The 18066-nt window shown below is 33.8% G+C and overlaps 1 protein-coding gene across 1 annotated transcript in view; it reads left to right on the top strand.

Moving 5' to 3' along the window:
- The window catches only part of LOC149803206 (microsomal triglyceride transfer protein large subunit-like), a 144367-nt gene extending 131466 nt beyond the window's left edge, over positions 1 to 12901 (top strand). Inside the window, exon 19 of the mRNA XM_089952828.1 lies at positions 11229 to 12901. The gene's annotated coding sequence lies outside the window, so the exon portion shown is untranslated. The remainder of the gene's footprint in view (positions 1 to 11228) is intronic.
- Positions 12902 to 18066: the final 5165 nt, after the last annotated feature.

Below are 18066 nucleotides of genomic sequence, written 5' to 3'. Positions count from 1 at the left end.
ATAAAGCATTTAGTATTGTTGGTTATAAAATGTATTCTGAATTAGGTTTTTGAGGACACATTTGCTGCGTGGTATTTATTTTCATTCCTTCTTTTAATTTAACGATGGTAATTAACATTGGTTTCATACGGAATAAAAATGCCAGGTGTTCACTCATGTAAGTTTCTTTCATGGGAATGGTGCTATAGCATATGGAGTAACAGCATTCGTAGTGGTCATTCTTGGGATTGAAATTAATTGTGGATGATTTTATTGTTGTGATTTATTTTTTGTTCTGGTTTATTTTTTTTTATTTTTGTATTATTGTAGAGGTAAGAAATTCAATAATTTACATGAATAATGTTTAAACTTATTCTATTTAGTGAAGAAGCGAATTCTTTATAGTAAAGTAATTATTTCGTGACAACAATAATTTACAGGTGATACAACAGAACATGTAGGACTTTTCTTGTTTAGAAGAAATGAAAATCGAAGACATAATATAATAATCAGGAGTTCTCTGCAAAAATCAGAAGATATTATGAAATCGGGAGTTAGGCGTAGAGCCACCCCAAAAGTCGGGAGTTTTTTTCCTCCTAATATGAAAGTTGACAGGTATGGTGTGAGGTCGCTTACATCAAAGCAAACTACAACTCAGCTTTTACGGTATTAGCATAATTTTTGAAGCATTATTTCTGAAACTTTATTATTGTATTTTGGAGATGTCATTAAAGTTTAGTACAATGGTGCCCATGATTCGACTCCAAGAGATGTACTTAATTCAGCATGTAATAAAACCTACAATGTACATGCGGTGGAGCAATTATGTAAATATGTTCAGTAGCCTAATTGTGAGCATTGAATTGAACCGTATTGTTTGTTCATTTTAATGAGTTAGATATTTACAATTTCAAAGCAAAGTAAAAACGTAATTACCGGTGCACTGATATAAATGTCCAATGCAATAATGCATAAAGAATCAGTAATCAAGTCAAAAGGGAGAGGTAGTGTTACAGCAAATAGTGACTGCTAAATTCTTGTCATCGTTCGATCAAATTATACACAAGTCTAAATTAGGAATAAACAGTAAGAAAACAGAAAATTTAATAAATTACTTTCAAACAAGTTTATACTATTTCTTTTTAATACTCATGCATGCCATGCTCGAGATAAGTATACAAGTAATTTTTTAAAATATAAGTTTGCCTAAATAAATGCATTTAGAACTTACCTCGTGCATCTTAAGATGCCTCAGAGTTGTAGCTCGGCTTATACACGGGTCATGCACTTTTTAATGTTTATACCTGTTCAGTTTGGGGGTCAGCTTATACACGAATGGGCTTATATGCGAGTAGAAATGGTAAGTCAAACTTTTGATAGGGATGCGGGCAACGTTCCCTCTAAGCTGCGCGCGCACACGGCCATACAGAAACTTAGACATCCCTGTGCAGCTGAAATGTTCTCCACTCAAGTCACCGTAAACCGTAATGCTTGCACAATGCAGGTGAATTGTTCTCTGCTCAAGTCACCATAATGCATGCACAATACAGCGCGCACACCTACAATTCGCTTAGAGGGAACGTTGGATGCGGGCATGATCAGGGCAATGTTGAGCGGTACCATGGGAAAATTATTTGGCATTCCTTAAAGGTATGATTTTAAGTCAAACTTTTGATAGGGAAACACAGTCGAATGCCTGAGCTAAATATTGGTACAAATTTGTTAAGCTACGCAAAGCGTAGCTTGAAATATCAGCGTTTATTCATAGATAGGTGATGCAAGCAAGGAAATAAGTATCCTCCCTTGTAGTTATTATATAGTACATGTATGACAGGTCAATTGTAAGCAATGATATGAGCCCCTGTGCTTGTTATAAACCTTGGGGAGACTTAACTTAGGGTACAGTTTTCTAATGTTGTTATTTAATTCATACATCCATATTGAAGTTGCTGCTTCTATTGACTGGGCTTTATAATTTATAGTACATTTGTATACAACTGCATAATTTAATGAGACCTGGAACATACTATGTCATGTTACTCTCGTTAAACTAGTTTCTTGACACCTTGTGCACAGTCATAATTGACAGTCTGAGACCTAACTTAATGAAGTTTGTCGACTGTGATAGGAAAACCTGTACAGTTTGTAGAGAAGGTCTTAAAGTTGTGTGAAAGAAGGTTGGGTAATTTGTTAGTGGTAATCATAAGGCACTGCCACTGCAGGCCACATTCCTTTTGACTCCAATTGAAAAGTGTGAATAAGTAGGAAGACACTTTAAAACTCTTTACGAGGGGAAATGTTTCACAATGTTGGCTTATGTACATGTGTTTCTACATACATATATATATATATATATATATATATATATATATATATATATATATATATATATATATATATATATAAAGAGAGAGAGATACACACATACCTCATGATTCCCAAGTTTTATGAGAAAATTTAGGATTAACAAATTAACAATTTACAACACTGTACGAATGACTTGGGAGAAAGATGTTGATAATATTGACTCAGTGAACTTTCCCCTTATTCATTTATGTTTTTGGTGAAGATGCTAGAAAATCCCTTATCATTAATTACAGTGATGTGTTGTCTAATGGTCTTCATTGCATTAATGTTACTTTACATTCCTAAGAAAAATCAGGGCCAGGCTATACAGTTGATTATAATATTTTACCTTTATCACATTTTCCTGAATTTAATAAATTAATATGTAACTGTTTCTTAAGAAATACCACATTTTGGGGGAATTGAACATTCGGTATATCTGTAAGATTCAGTGACATTATTTGAAGAGAATTTTTTTCTTTCTCAGATTATTTTGATGTTGACACTTTGAGGGTGACAGTCTGTTTTTATATCAATTTAAATAAGGACTATAAAAATTTTGGCTGAAAAGAAACAGTGGTAGAAGATTTCTATAAAAAAATCTTACAAAGTGACATCGGCATGTTTTGGAATGTAGAATTGGTCTGATAAACCCTTCTGATTGTGAGAGGTGCCCTCTTGCATGTCATGAGGCAATTAATTGAGGCAACATCTTTGTCCTGGAATGTGCTCCATGAGGATGTGCCTGCTGAGGTCTTGGACTTTTCAAAACAGTTCAGTTTATATAAAATATTTGACTTCGTATTATAAAGATTTTACTCTTTAGTGCCTTTACCTTTGTTTTTTATGCCTTTTAGGGGATCTAAACTTTCTCCACACTATATGTACAGGGTTGTGCTGCCGTGCTTTTTAACCCCTTTACATATATAAACACATAAATACATGTATGCACACACACACATGCACACACACACTGATGCATGTAAGTATGGTACTTCATCATGTCAGAAATCATTTGTCAACATAATCTGGGTATTCCTGACTTCATAGGTTCTGCAGTGTGTATACTGACCCATTTTCACACTTTGTTCTGTTTTGTTTACCATTCTAATTAATTCAGAATGGGAACACCTTTCATCAGGAAAATGTCAAAGATCATCCACTAAAGATTTATGTGTAATGGGTTTTTTGAAGAAAATTCTTACTCATAAACAGTATAAAAAAGTAACCTGTAAATGATGGTACAGTTATTATTTTCTTTTCCTTCAGGCTGAGTGCATCAACACTTTATCTGTAGAAAAATTAAGAAATTAGTTACATAGTCTTATAACCTCATTTCACAGCCTTTGATTGTGAATTGTAATAACGGTTAAACCACTGTTGTGAATTGTAATAACAGTTAAACCACTGTTGTGAATTGTAATAACGGTTAAACCACTGTTGTGAATTGTAATAACAGTTAAACCACTGTTGTGAATTGTAATATCAGTTAAACCACTGTTATGAATTGTAATAACAGTTAAACCACTGTTGTGAATTGTAATATCAGTTAAACCACTGTTGTGAATTGTAATATCAGTTAAACCACTGTTGTGAATTGTAATAACAGTTAAACCACTGTTGTGAATTGTAATAACATTTAAACCACTGTTACCTAATATACTCATATAATAATCTCACAAATATTAGTTCTGTTTTGCCAATGCAAGTTGCCTTGTGAGGGGGAAAAATGAAATTGTGATTTTTACTACCTCTAATTCTACATTATCTTGTTTACCATAGCTAACTGAAGGATGTATACGTCAACAAAAACAATTGTTTTGTCATATTAGTTTTTCATTCATTAGGTACCAAGAACAATTCCATCTGGTCATGTTATACTGGGAGTACATGGTGTATTAGCTAGCTTGTTACATGTAACTATTCCATCCCTGAACATATTGTTGGATGCACAGTGGCAAAATGTACAAGGCTCAGTTTTGACATTTTTGGCAATAGGAATGGAGGGATCAGAAGGTACATATATTGGAAGAATTCACATTAATATTGTCTTCCTAAACAAAATGGAAATAGATAAAGGATGTTAATTGTAGTTTTTGTCCTCCATGGCCTCCAGATGTTTACAGTCCTTGTGACAAGGGTGCAGCTTGCTTGTTTGGCTCTGGGAGAATGAAGGCTACATTAGAAATTTGAGATGATTAATAAACACTCTGAATTTGTTGAATGAATTCCTTGATCTGTTTGGCTTTAGAGGTTCTTAGTCAAGTCTGCTATAACTGTTATGCTACATTATATTTACCATGGGGTTATGTAGCTACCATGTCAGTGATGTTGTAGCCTCAACTTGATTTGTTGTGGCTGAGGTAGGAGATGGGGTACTAATATTAGTACTAGGGGTTATGATGTTATCTGATTGTGTCTACATAACAGTCCTATTTGTCTCATTTTGTTTAGAAGAAAAACGTTGATGATTTGGTCTTTTCCTGCCATACATCCATATGTTGCATCACCAAGCTTGGTATCACAGTTGCACCAAAACCACTCCACCTAACTCATGATAGCTGGCAGGTCTATTTGTATGCCCCAAAACAACTCCACCTAACTCATGAAAGCTGGCAGGCCTATTTGTATGCCCTAAAACAACTCCACCTAACTCATGAAAGCTGGCAGGTCTATTTGTATGGCCTAAAACCACTCCACCTAGCTCATGAAAGCTGGCAGGTCTGTTTGTATGGCCTAAAACCAATCTACCTAACTCATGATAGCTGGCAGGCCTATTTGGATGCACATGTAGATAACCTAGATGTTTAGACTAATACATAAATTTAGAAATTATTTACACGTTTATTTAACTTTCTTGGATGATCAGCAGACATGTTTGCGTGCATTTGTTGATGGATTTTCATACCATTTTTTTCGTGTGCATTTTTAATTTTTTTTATGCATACATCCTCTTTTTGGCAAAGCACAATAAGCTACATGTATGCATCTGTTGATTAGCTTTCATTTGTTACATGATACAGCACCTACCATCACTAAACTTTACAGAAAAAGTTCTTTTGACATAAGAAAGAACCAATCAGTTTGGGGATCAGAAGGTCAGTAGTCAAGGTTACTGCAACAAAACGAAGAAGAAAGGTTTCTGAACAATAACATTAGTTCTACATCACAGACCTGGACCAAACTTTGTGGATAGTTTGCTTTTTGGGTAAGGAAAAAAAAACTTTTTTGGGCTCAGTGGTGAAGGTTGGTTGGTCGTTATGAATTTAATGCTGTTTTGCATCGTATGATAGGCTGTAGAGGATAGCCAGTATATTTGCTGGAGCAAGAACCCGGGAAAACCTTGGGAAGAACCACTAACCCATGAGAAGCTACTGGCAAGCTTTCTCACATTACAAATTTGGCTGAGCCAAGACTCGAACCCACGCAGACAATGATGGGATTCTGTGATCTTTGAACCACTCAGCCACCCACAGCCCTCAGTGACAGAAAGAAGAAGCATGTCTTTTACACAGTAACAATAGTGCTACATAACTGAGCTGGACCAAACTTTGTAGATGACTTGCACTTGTAGTAAGGAAGAAGCCTATTGATTTAGGAATTGAATGTCAAAGGTCAAGATCACTGATTGAAAGAAGTCAAGTGGTTTATATACAAAAACATTTCAGTTATTCACATGTATCTTCACCAAAGTCTGTGGATGACTTACATGTGGGTTAGGTAAGAAGCATATTGATTTTGGAGTCAAAAGGTCAAAATCCATAGCTACTGTGACTGAAAGAAGAAAAATGTTTTTGCATAAGAACTTTAATTATATACCATATACCTTGCATAAGAACTTTAATTGTATACCATATACCTTGACTAAAGTTGCTGGTAAGTCTAATGAAATAATAATAGTTTTTGCACAGTAAATATAATTCAGAACTTCACACTATGGTCAGAAGTCTAGGCCACTGAGATTTGTAGGTCACAAATCTCCCCGAGTCAACAATGCCCTACAAGTGCCCATGTAGAGGACTATTCAACACAGGGTGTGCATATCATGTGCCATTCATGGTAATCTTGCTACATGTTTTTGAACTTTTCGGATTAAGACATTTTGGTCTGCATGGAAGGTGAGAGACGTGTATGTTTTACACAAATCTTTTTTTTAATAACTTGAATACAGCTGCACTCTAGCAGACTACAGTAATACACAGGTTGGCTGATAAGCAGACTTTGTTTTCAGTAAAATGTATTCACATACATAACCAACAACAAATGGAGATGATGTACCTTATATGCTTGCTTATAAGTCATTCATACTGCAAACAATATAGACCATGATCTGCCATCACATAATGTGTCAGCAGATTAGGGTCTGTGTTCTTTTGTTCTACTGATTCCTCCTAACAAACTGCATTGACCCAGATCTGCAGGTGCATTATTCAACAACAGATCAGATTAAGGGAGTTTGCAGTTAACTCCACTTTTGAGTGTAGATGGTATGTATTACCAAGAAGAGGATAGTGTGAACATTTTATGTGTAAAAGTGTTGTCTTTAAAGACTTCAGCAAAGTTTATTTACTTTTAAAAAAATTTGATTGAAATTAATTTGTCAAAACTAAGGATTCTTAAAAGTGGAAAGTCAAAATAGATATTTTGATTTATACTTGCTGATTGATTTAACATAGATATTACCCAAGGACTCCAATAGGGACATTTAGGAAGCTCCAAAGACAAATCAGAGAGAACTGGTTTTGCTGGAATATATTCCTTTCATTGGGGTTGGTATGTATGATGTCTTTCATTTTTCATCCATGAAACAGGGGATAACATGTTATAGATTAAAACTGTCAGCGGAAGAAATAGGTTTGACTCCAGAGGTTTATGCCAGCCTTTCCAGGGGTCAAAGTAAATTAAAGATAAGGTACAGGATATAAATTATCAGATTTTCAGGCAATCAGGTGGCTATGAAGATTAAGAATCTCATATGTTTCAACAATAAAATAAAAAGTCACAATTTGAAAATAAGTTTTTTTCCCCTGTCGTGAGACTTGTGCATGTCACTTTGGTTAAAAAACATATTCCAAAGAAGAAGATATTATCAGTTTAAATTATTAATACTTAAGGTCTAAAATTATGAGGAAAGGTTCTTTCAGACTTTTCCCCATTTGTTATTCATTTTAAACGTCTGCAAGTGTATGTAGCTCATGGGTTCAGAAGAGCAAGAAAATGCATGCCAAACTATATATTTGTTATGTATTGATCAATGCTTAGACCTTTAACTGTGTAAAAATATAACATTTTCAAAAAGTTATCAGCCAGTCATCAAGTGACCTCTGTTTTATGCATTTTACACAAGTAGATATGGTCATTCATGGCTGACTATATATATAGTGTAAAACAAAAAAAATAGTTGGCTGCATCTTAAGTTTTAAAACAAAATAATGCCTCAGTACTATATATATACTCAGTACTATATATATACTTGCATATAAGTCGAGTCCAACTGGAAACAACATAGACCCGGATTTGCCATTGTACAATGGGCCAGAAGATCAGGGACTATGTTCATTCTGCTGATTACTCCTAACAAACAGCATAGATCCAGGTCTGCTGTTGGACTCAACTTACAAGAGAGTACAGAGGGTACCAAAACAAATGTGTCAACCTTAATGTTGCTGATGATGGGACTGTACAGGAACCAGCTGTCTAAATTGTTTATATTGTCCCCTGTAAAACCAAAAAGGATAACAAGTTGTTTGAGAGGGAGACAAAGAGGCACCTTCATGAAATGGTGTACTGTAATCATCTATAAAATGCTCCCACCATTAAAAATATCATAGAATGTATATTAAATATAAAAAAAATGTTTAACTGCTATATTATGATGTATTTAAATAAAATCCATTTGTTAAATTCCAAATTGAAAGTATTATTGAAAGATAAATATTTTTAAATATGATATGTTACATAAGCCACTTAAGAAATTCTTTTTAAAAAAAGTACACCTTACAATTTTAAATTGTAAAATTACCATTGACTTCCTTTACATGATTTTATGTAATGCTTGCAGCTTTCAGTCAATGTTATAATTACTATCATCCTCAGTTTTTATGCTGCCACTATGGAAAGGGTACATATTGCTACTCCTGTATGTCACTCCCATCCGATCCCATCCTGTCTATTGTGAATTTTGTTTCAACAAAAACCTGTGATGGTCTGAATGGATTTAAAGCAAATATAGTATAAGGCTTTTGCTACCTACCTTTTGTTTGATGTTATATAGCCAGAATTGTGCTGATGTGCCTTTTAACCCCATAAATTTATGCATGCAATAAAAAGCTCTAGGTCTTGTTCAATTTTCACTATACTGTGACAAACATTAATGGAGTTAAGGCACCTGTTTGACATAGATCTGTGCCTTACAATTCATTATATTAATGGGGTCATCCACATCCTTTACTTTTTTGTATAATGAACCTTACTTAGAGATCAGTTGTTACCTAACAAGAGTATAAGAAATTCACTTTTAATGATTTTGGATTGCTGTACTGAGATCATTAGCTATGTAAAATTATCAGTTCTTGAAAATGTTAAATATTCCAATATTTCACAAGAGATCATCACTTAAAGGCATAAATATTGGTAAATTTAATTGGCAGGCATGTGGTTTATTTTAAGTCCAGATTTTGTGTGCTTTTTGGCAGATGTATAGATTCTAGGTAAAAGTACAGTTATTTAAAAAGTGATGGAAATTTGGATGTTCTAATTTTGCTGGAAATTTTCCTTCCATTATTAAAAAGGAAAAGAGAAACTTTACCAAAAAAAGCCACAATATACAATATATTTTGGACTCATTCACATGTCAACACCTGACAAATCAGCAAAAATCCTATTTCTGCCTCAAGTTCACTTGACCTTCTGAAGTTTTCAGAAAAATCAGGAAATTGTAGATAAAAAAAAGAGGTTAAAATGAGTATTATTTCTGTTCGTTTAGTACTATATTGGAAAGTACACATATGGTTCAAAAAAAAATACACCAAAAAATTAAAAATAATTCTTTGTGCAGAATGATCTCTCAACAGATTTGTGTGGGTGCATACCCCATAAATAAATTGCTATTTTCTCCACATTGTGGTTCAGATCTGTTAGACTATCATGAAACATCATAAGAACTATAGGTAAAATGTACATGCTGATCATGCTATTGTATGAAATCTGATTTTTACTTTTAAAACTGTTTTTTTGTTACCTAAATTTTTTGAAGTTCTTTATATCTTCACTATCTGTATCAGTTTTTAAGAATGCTCACTTAAAAGTCGAGTCCAACTGCAAACTGCACAGATCTATAGTTTGGTAAGAGTAATGAGTAAAACAAACAAGATAGACTCTGATATGCTGGCACATTATTTAATGGCAGATCAGGGCCTATGTTGTTTGTAGTTGGACTTATAAGTACACTATTCAGATGGAAAGGACTGTCTTCATATTGTGTATCCCATACAAAGTGGTTCTTACATGGTGACATTGGTCTCAAGAATGTTCAGTTTTCTTTGAACTAATTACAGTTCTCAGATAAGTCCAAAGGCATCAGAAATATGAAAATTTGAGATTTGTTTCAATGGACAATCTAGTGCTCACGAACATTTTACACTAAATCCCTTATCATTCTCAGAACCAGACCTTTTTCCCATATCAAGCCTAATTTGGCAAGCCACTGTCATACTGCATGTAATTAATAAAATATGTCTCCCAGTTTGATATGATTGATGTCATTCGTACAACAGGGTTTTTTTTATTACTGATTCCCAAAATGGCTTGTTTAGAAAGAAAAAAAAATCCAACCCCTAAACCCCCATGGCAAAAAAAAGCAGTGATTGGTAGGTGGCATAACATCAGTGGTGCATCATGGGAAAAAGGTATAGAGATTCCATTATTTCACAAAGATGGAGTATGATAATTATTTTCAGTCTCATGAGCACAATTAGTGTGACAGTTGTCACTGAAGTTTTTCATGCAAGTGGTGAAATAAAAAAGTTGAGAATATTCTGAAAGTTCTGGGACACTTAATTTAACCAAATGTTACAGAGTGTCCACATTTGTTGTTTTGTTTTTTTGGCTTCTGAATCAGTAAATTTGCTTTCTTGCTTATTTCAAAGAAGATGGGAAGTGACATTGTATGCCAATTCTTATGTTTTACATGTTGTAACACACTTAAAACAGAATTAAGGCACTAAATGAAGCATGATACAAACATAAAATAATTCATTACAGTGTATGATAATTAGAGATATGAAGAATGTTATTTTTCTGAGTGTATGCTATCAGAAGACTTGTTATTCAATAGCACCTTTCCATTTCTCCTATTGAAATCTCTGTGAATACATTAATGCAGAGAATGGTTCCAGAATACATGTATTTTGTTAAAGAAACATTCACAAGTTTTTATTCTACTATTTATTATTATTAATTATTATTAGTATTATTATTGCAGTTGCTCATTATGCATGGAAAGCACTGAACCTTTCTTAAAATTGGTTCTGTTTAAACCTTTCAGTAGGTCAGTTGATAGAACATTGGACTCATAATCCAAGGGTCATAGGTTCAATATTCACCCAGGCCAGCCTGGGTCAGCTACCTCAGTGTGTCCATGGGAAAGATATTTCTCTCCCATTTCCTCAGTATGATATAGATGATAATGTGTTAGAAGTATCGTTAAAAACCAATAAAAAAAATTAAATAGCCTTAATTAAGGCTTGGAAGATTGAAGGTGAGAATTTTTTCCATCGTACTGATTCTAAAATATTACAAAGAGTCACCATGGTAATAATTTTGTGTACATTATAGGCAAAACACTTCCAGTGCCAGTGTATTTCAGGTATTTCTTTTAGTGGTAATTTTCTCTTTTTTTTCAGATACTGAGATATCATGAAAGAAAATCCAGTCAGGAACAATCATTCAAGTCAAGAAGTCTGAATGACCAGACCTTTTAACACTAGAACTTACTCTTTATTTAGTCTTACACTGGATGGAGCATGTATCTTAAATATTGAAGAAGTCAAGTTTAGGAAGTCTACAGACAGTATTTCAATTGTAAATAAGTTAACGTTTACTTACAAAATATAGATATTTTTATAGGAGGAGCTTTCGAGTAAACTGCCAATGCAAACTAATGTTCAAGTATTATATAGTGTTTTCTGGACTTAACAAAGAAAGGGACCCTTAGTGCTCTCTGTGTCAAATTTAGGAGGCCCTTCTCACTTTTAAGGGGCCCTGCCCATTATATTGTCATTTACTATGAACTTATCACTTGCTTATTTTAACTACCAAATTATGAACATAAAATCCTTGAAATTATTTCATTAATCTTATAGTAGTATTTCTCATTTAAACTCAATTATTGTTCGTATTTTTACATTTTATGTTCCTGTTTAGTATACACATTTGAATGTCTACAAGTCAGAGTTGAAATTTTATAGGCCGAGTATTTACACCAGTCTGATTAAAATTCAGACCTACCTTTTAATAAATCAGTCTGACAGGCACTGATAAAGGTTCCTGTTCTGATGATCTTTGCAAATCCTGGTTGGCTTATTTTTAGTAACCTATCAGATAAAGAACTGCATTTCATGTTAGGGCAAGTTATCTTTAAAATCTTTATGTTCTAAATGATATTTTTCACCTTCATAACTGAAAGCTGTAGTTTTATTTGTGAGTGGAAAGGTAAAAAAAAACATGACCTCATATTGGTGTCTGTAAGTTCTCCGTAATGTCAGAGATCTTGATTGGTTTCTACACATGACTCCCATCATGGTGCCTTTCCTTTAAACTGCTGCACACTACTAAAAAATGAAATTTTTCAAAGATTTCAGTCATTTTAGACCTTTTAAATTTGTACTTGGGATATTTAGAGTTGTGATTATTTCATTTTCTTGTGCATTCTGTACATTGATCAGTTGCTTTGTCACTCCCATGAGTTCTGATACCTAATACCAATGCAATGCACTGATTAGTTTCAATTCAGTAATTTCCTAATGGTTCTCATTGCATAGTACTTGCATTTTGTACTTGATCATCAGTTATTGTCATTTTAATGGACTTATGTCAGATATTATTTTATTATTTACAATTCACTTGCTTTGAGCTCAAAGTATGAGTAGCCTTGATCAATGAGAGCTTGCTGCATAACCAGAGTTGATGAAATCTAGGGTCTTGGTGAATTGGAATGCTTAATTAAAGATGGGGCCGTGTTATAAAAGGAGGATTAACTCAGCCGTGTTATTTCTGCCCTGAATGTAAAGGCGAACAGAATGTTGATCTTCCATCTGATTGGTCAGTTAATAGCTTGATTTTTTTGAGAACTAATCATGGCCTCTTGCCCAAATAGGTGCAACCATCCAGTTTCAAAATTCAGTTAATAAACACAGGGCATACACTTGTAAAATTATATTGATGCTTATTTTCTGTGCACCATTTATTATATGTTACAGATATATATGTGTACCCCATACAATTTTATTATGCTAAAATGAAAAAGGCCATAGCCAGGAGAAAACAAGAGTTTTTGAATAAAGACTATTTTATATAATGTTGGCAATGTTAATTTTAGAAAGCTTACTCAGACATTGTTTAAAAGTTGTTTCAGCACTGTTTTCATAAATTTGTTGACAGTATTCCTATACATATGATATGATATTGTCCATTCATCTTATATTTTATTTTCCACTCAGCAACTTGAGTTCTCCACCATCTACTTTCACTAAATTGTGTAGATATCTTGCATTTGAGGCAAAGAAGAAACCCATCGATTTTGGGCTTAAAATGTTGAGATGACAGGAACTGAAAGAATAAAAACTCTTTCCATACAATAATATGAGTTGTATGGAAGATACTTTGAGCCTACCTTGCAAATGGCTTGCAGTTGAGACAGATACCTACTGACTTTGGTGTCAAAAGTCAAGATCACAGTTACAAAAATGTGTGACATATTTTGCCATTTATCACCTACATAACCATACTTTTGTGGCTGGCTTGTATTGGAGACAGAAAATATACCTATTCATTTCAGGATAAAAAAGTCCAAGATCAAGGTCACAGAGATTGAAAAAATGGAAACCTTTCCACAAAACTTGTTCTGTATCATGTGCTTTGATGGCTTGCATTTGAAATGAGGAATACACCTGTTGATTTGGGGACTGAAAGGTCAAGGTCAGGACACTGAGAAGGAAACCATTTTTCATGCAATAATTCAAGTGCTGTGCCACAAAACAACCAAACTTTGTGGATGACTTGCATCTAAGACAAATGCCATCTAACAATGTTGTGGGTCAGTCATCTTGAAAATCTTATTATTCCTAATCCATCTAAATGGATGGTCATATCAACATGGGGATTTCATTAAACAATTTCTTATGAAATCTAGTTGTTCCAAAACAAAAATGGTACTTGCGTGACATCCAGTATGGCTGTCATCTTGAAAATCTTATAATTGCTTCAACTTAACAGTAAGTCATATTGACATGTCTTGCTGTGTCATCTGCACAAGAGATCTGTAGATGAAAGAGTCCTCCACTGGAAGGGGTAGGTCATTAATAAATATAAAAAAATAGCAATGGTCCTAGAATTGAGTCTTGTGGGACTTAATATCTAACTTTCCAGGTTCAGGCAGGTTATCATATGTGTAAACATGTTGCATTTTCTCATTTAGGAGTAAAATAAACCATTTAATTATGCTGTCATTACATTGGTAAATTTTCAATTTTCTCATAAGGATTTCATGATAACCATGTAAAAAGCTTTCCTGAAATCTGTTAATTACCGATTCTATTACTATACCTTGATCAGGTACTTTAAGCCATTTATCAGTTAGGGAGATCAAGGCAGCCTCACATGAATGAATACGTCTAAACCCCTGATTCATTAGGGTGCAGTGGTGAGTATGTGGTTAAATATGATATAAAGGAGCCATGGATATGTTTTTCAGATAATTTTGATAAGTTTGGTATGTAGTATTAAAATTGGTCATCAGTAATCTACATCTTCCTTACAACTTGATTTGTGAATAGGCACGTTTTTTGCAATTTTCCATATCTTGGGGACAGATTTGGCTGCAGAACATAGATTGATTATGAATGTTATACTTGCATATTTTCATGAGTTGCAGATCATTCTCATCACAGGGTTCCCATGCTACCAGGAAATCGGGAAAAAGTCGGGAGGAAATGATAACTTTTTTCCCAACCTTGAAAAGTTATGGAATTTAGCAAATATTGATGAAAGTCGGGAAAAACCTGGAAATTTTTTCCAACACCACTTGACGACCAAAACAATTACGTATGTGAGTCGTAACTAAACTGATCGTTGAGTTAAATTTATAGAGTTCTAACTAGAATATTCGAAGGGTGCAGTATGGATTATTTGGTTGCTTGCAATAAACGTATATGCAGAGTCAATCCAAATGCCCAGTGGATTAGATTTGTCTGTTAGACTTTTATTTTCAAAGTGAGCTCGATATCCGTATATTTCCTTACATGGAAGGTATGAAAACCAATCTAGCATCGCAAGAGGCCAACATGATGGTGGCAAAGCGTATCCGCTTGATGGCCTAACAAATTTTAAACGTTTCTAGATCGAGTGATACATGCATGAAATCAATATGAAAATTACTTATTTTCTCAGAAATTGTATTAAAATCGTTATGTCTTTAATCTGCTAAAAGACCAGAAAAAACCACGTCATTGATGAAATGTGACCTGGTGCTCGCGATTTGCATTGCTAGTCGCACGAGTACTGTATACAAATCTAACAACCCACCTTTTCAAATGTTGTAGAAAAAAAAAATATTAAAAAATATTAAATTAAAGTCGTATACTAGTTGTAATAAGAATACAAAAACAAAAGAACACAAAATTCTCCATATTTATATATTCTGATAACAACTTTTGGAGTATTGTTGTATCACATGACTACCACATTGACGTGATCTCTGCTTGATAAACCAGACTGGCCAGATTGCTGGTTTTTACAAAAAGTATCTGACTTTCATTTAGTAAAATTAATTTCTGTACAAAACATTATAAAGAAGTTTGTTGTTGATATCATGTGACTATTGGACTTCCGATGTCCTCCTTTGAGATTTGTTCAGTCATGTGACTAGTAATGCAAATGGCGAATCTATGCTGTAGTTTTGTCTTGTTTGACTGAGAATAACAACATAACGATTATAATACTTGCCGTTTCTGAGAAATAAATAATTTTCCTATCGATTTCATGCAGGCATAAGTCGATATAACAAAAGTTTAAATTTTCTAGGCCTGCAGGTAAGTGTTTAAAAAAACGGACTGCTAATTGTTTTAAGCCAAAGTTGTAGTCCAAATTGTTGAACCTCAGACCTGAAATGAGAGATTTTTGTCCCTTGTATTACCACCATGTCGGCGCATCGGGGAATTCTGTGCAACGATATGTCATTTCTATAAACATTGAATCGCGTGTTATTTGTTGCCAAAAATTAATTTTGTATCAATAAAGAAAGATCATACTGTAATTAAGAAACATGATACTCGTAAAGTGTACAAAAATATCCCATATTTCGACTCGATATTCATATGAAAATGTGATTTCTAAATGTCAACATGAAGACCCACTCCATGACCTTCATGACCACTCCATGACCTTCTTGAACCTGTAACCCAGAAAATACATTTTATAAATGATGGAAACATATACCGTAACAAAATTATGCATCTTGATCAAAGTTTCCAATTTTGCAAGAAGTTGCTCCACAAGTACAAAATCATTTGCTACCCAAGATGTCAGCTTGCCGCTAGAATGGGATTCTTACAAAATTTCCTGTCCTATAGTCTGTTTCTAAATTCTTTAGTAATTTTTCCCCATAAACAAGACATTGTAAATACATTACACCCTATTCATTGTTGTTTCTCTTCCACACAATAGCTTACTTTTTAAAAATATAAAATATTGAATTTTCCTAATTTTTTTAAAAGATCAGTTTACTTGGCTAATATCGCTTGCCATTTATTGCCATTGTTATGTTGAATTTTGTAAAACTAGCTATAAACTTATCAAGTTACTCGACTGAACTGCTGACAGAAACAGTCCAAAGTAATGCATTTCATTTCTATAGCCTGATGGATAAACATTACATCTTTTCAAAGCTGTGCTCAGAATTGGCCGACATATTGCGAGTCATGAAAACACAGTGGTGATATCCCTCATGTCCAAAATTAATAATATTTTGAACAGACTATTGTGGTGACAATTGCCTCTTTTCAATGGTAAGCATTGCAGTATTTTATTTTCGTCAATCGGTCGAATTTGGTATGCGTTTTGCTTCAGTATTGGAGCTGGAAACCTTAGGTGCGCAGAACTGCCCAAAAGCATTGTATATATTTAAAAAAAACGATACAAGCTCCTGTATCAATACATGTTTGGGGACTGGTTTAAGGAATTACAAGAAGACAAGTAGATTTTACAGAAAATTCAGTCTTGTTTATACAGCAGTATATAATTTTGAAAGGTCTTTTTTCAAAATTTAAATCAACCCTTTTGAAAATGTTTTTTAAATGATGTATTTTGACCCAGATCATCTTAAGGAGATAGAGTTGTTTGAAAAATCTTGTTTGGGATTTTATTGGCACAGATAAATTCAAGGTTAAACTCTTTTCATTACAAGACAATAATCTAATTATTTGTGGGGGGGGGGTTTCCATACTGTAATAGGAAATGTTACTCTCTATGAGATACATATATATATATTGCTAAAGAATTCTTTAGAAATAAAGGTTTGAAAGGTGATGTGATGTGATTTTGATTTTTAACATAGCTTTAACAATTTTTCAGTCATATCGCTATGATGTCTGCAATGTGACAGTTTATAGTGACGTCTAGCACTGGGGCATCATGCCACAGACATGTAGCATGATGTTCCACCCATTCACATTATCCTGACACCAGGCCGACCAGTCCTAACACTAACCTCTTAATGCCAATGGCCAAGTGAGGCAGTTGTTAGGACCATTTTTGTAAGTCTCTGGTATGACTCGGCCGGGGATTGAACCCACGACCTCTCGCATCCGAGGCAGACGCTCTAAACACTAGGCCACCGGAGCTGTGGTTTGAAAGGAAACAAAACATAATTTATGTTCATTATGTTGTTCTCACTTAGCAACATAATGCAGCAAACTAAAGTCAGAATTTGTATTCAGTACATTGAAATGAATTCAAATGTCAATTTATAGGAATATAATCAAACTTGTTTTGTGTGATACATTTTGTGGTATTGTACATGATCATCTTTTCTGACTTGGATGTTTTTGGAGTCTTGAAAGAGAAACATCTTTAGATTTAGAAAATGCATGTTTTATATTCTAAAATGTTCTTTAATTCCATTCAGTAATGGTCATGTGAACCTTGAAAACAGTAATTTTGTCCTTGAAAAACCCTGGAAATGTATCTTTAGAAAAGCATGGGAACGATGTGATCAAGTCCTTAACTTTCTTAGTTTCAAGTTCAGTGAGACATTTTTTAACAAAGTTCTTCAATACTGGTGGGATGACAAACATACCTCACAAGGGATTTTGCAGGTGCATAACTTTTTGAATTCATCAAAGTTATGTTCTGTCGCTGGTTCCTTAACTTTGTGGTAGTTTTGATGAAAAAAGGAATGTTTTTTTTTTGAATATCCTAGAAATTCTTTTTGGATTGTAGATCATCAGTCTCCTCAAGGGACTCCAT

The sequence above is a fragment of the Sinohyriopsis cumingii genome, chromosome 3 (genome assembly GCF_028554795.1).
Source record: "Sinohyriopsis cumingii isolate HCF-2022 chromosome 3, ASM2855479v2, whole genome shotgun sequence".
NCBI lineage: Eukaryota > Metazoa > Mollusca > Bivalvia > Unionida > Unionidae > Sinohyriopsis > Sinohyriopsis cumingii.
Note: the sequence above shows the minus strand (reverse complement) of the source record. Positions and strands in the feature narration are given on the sequence as shown.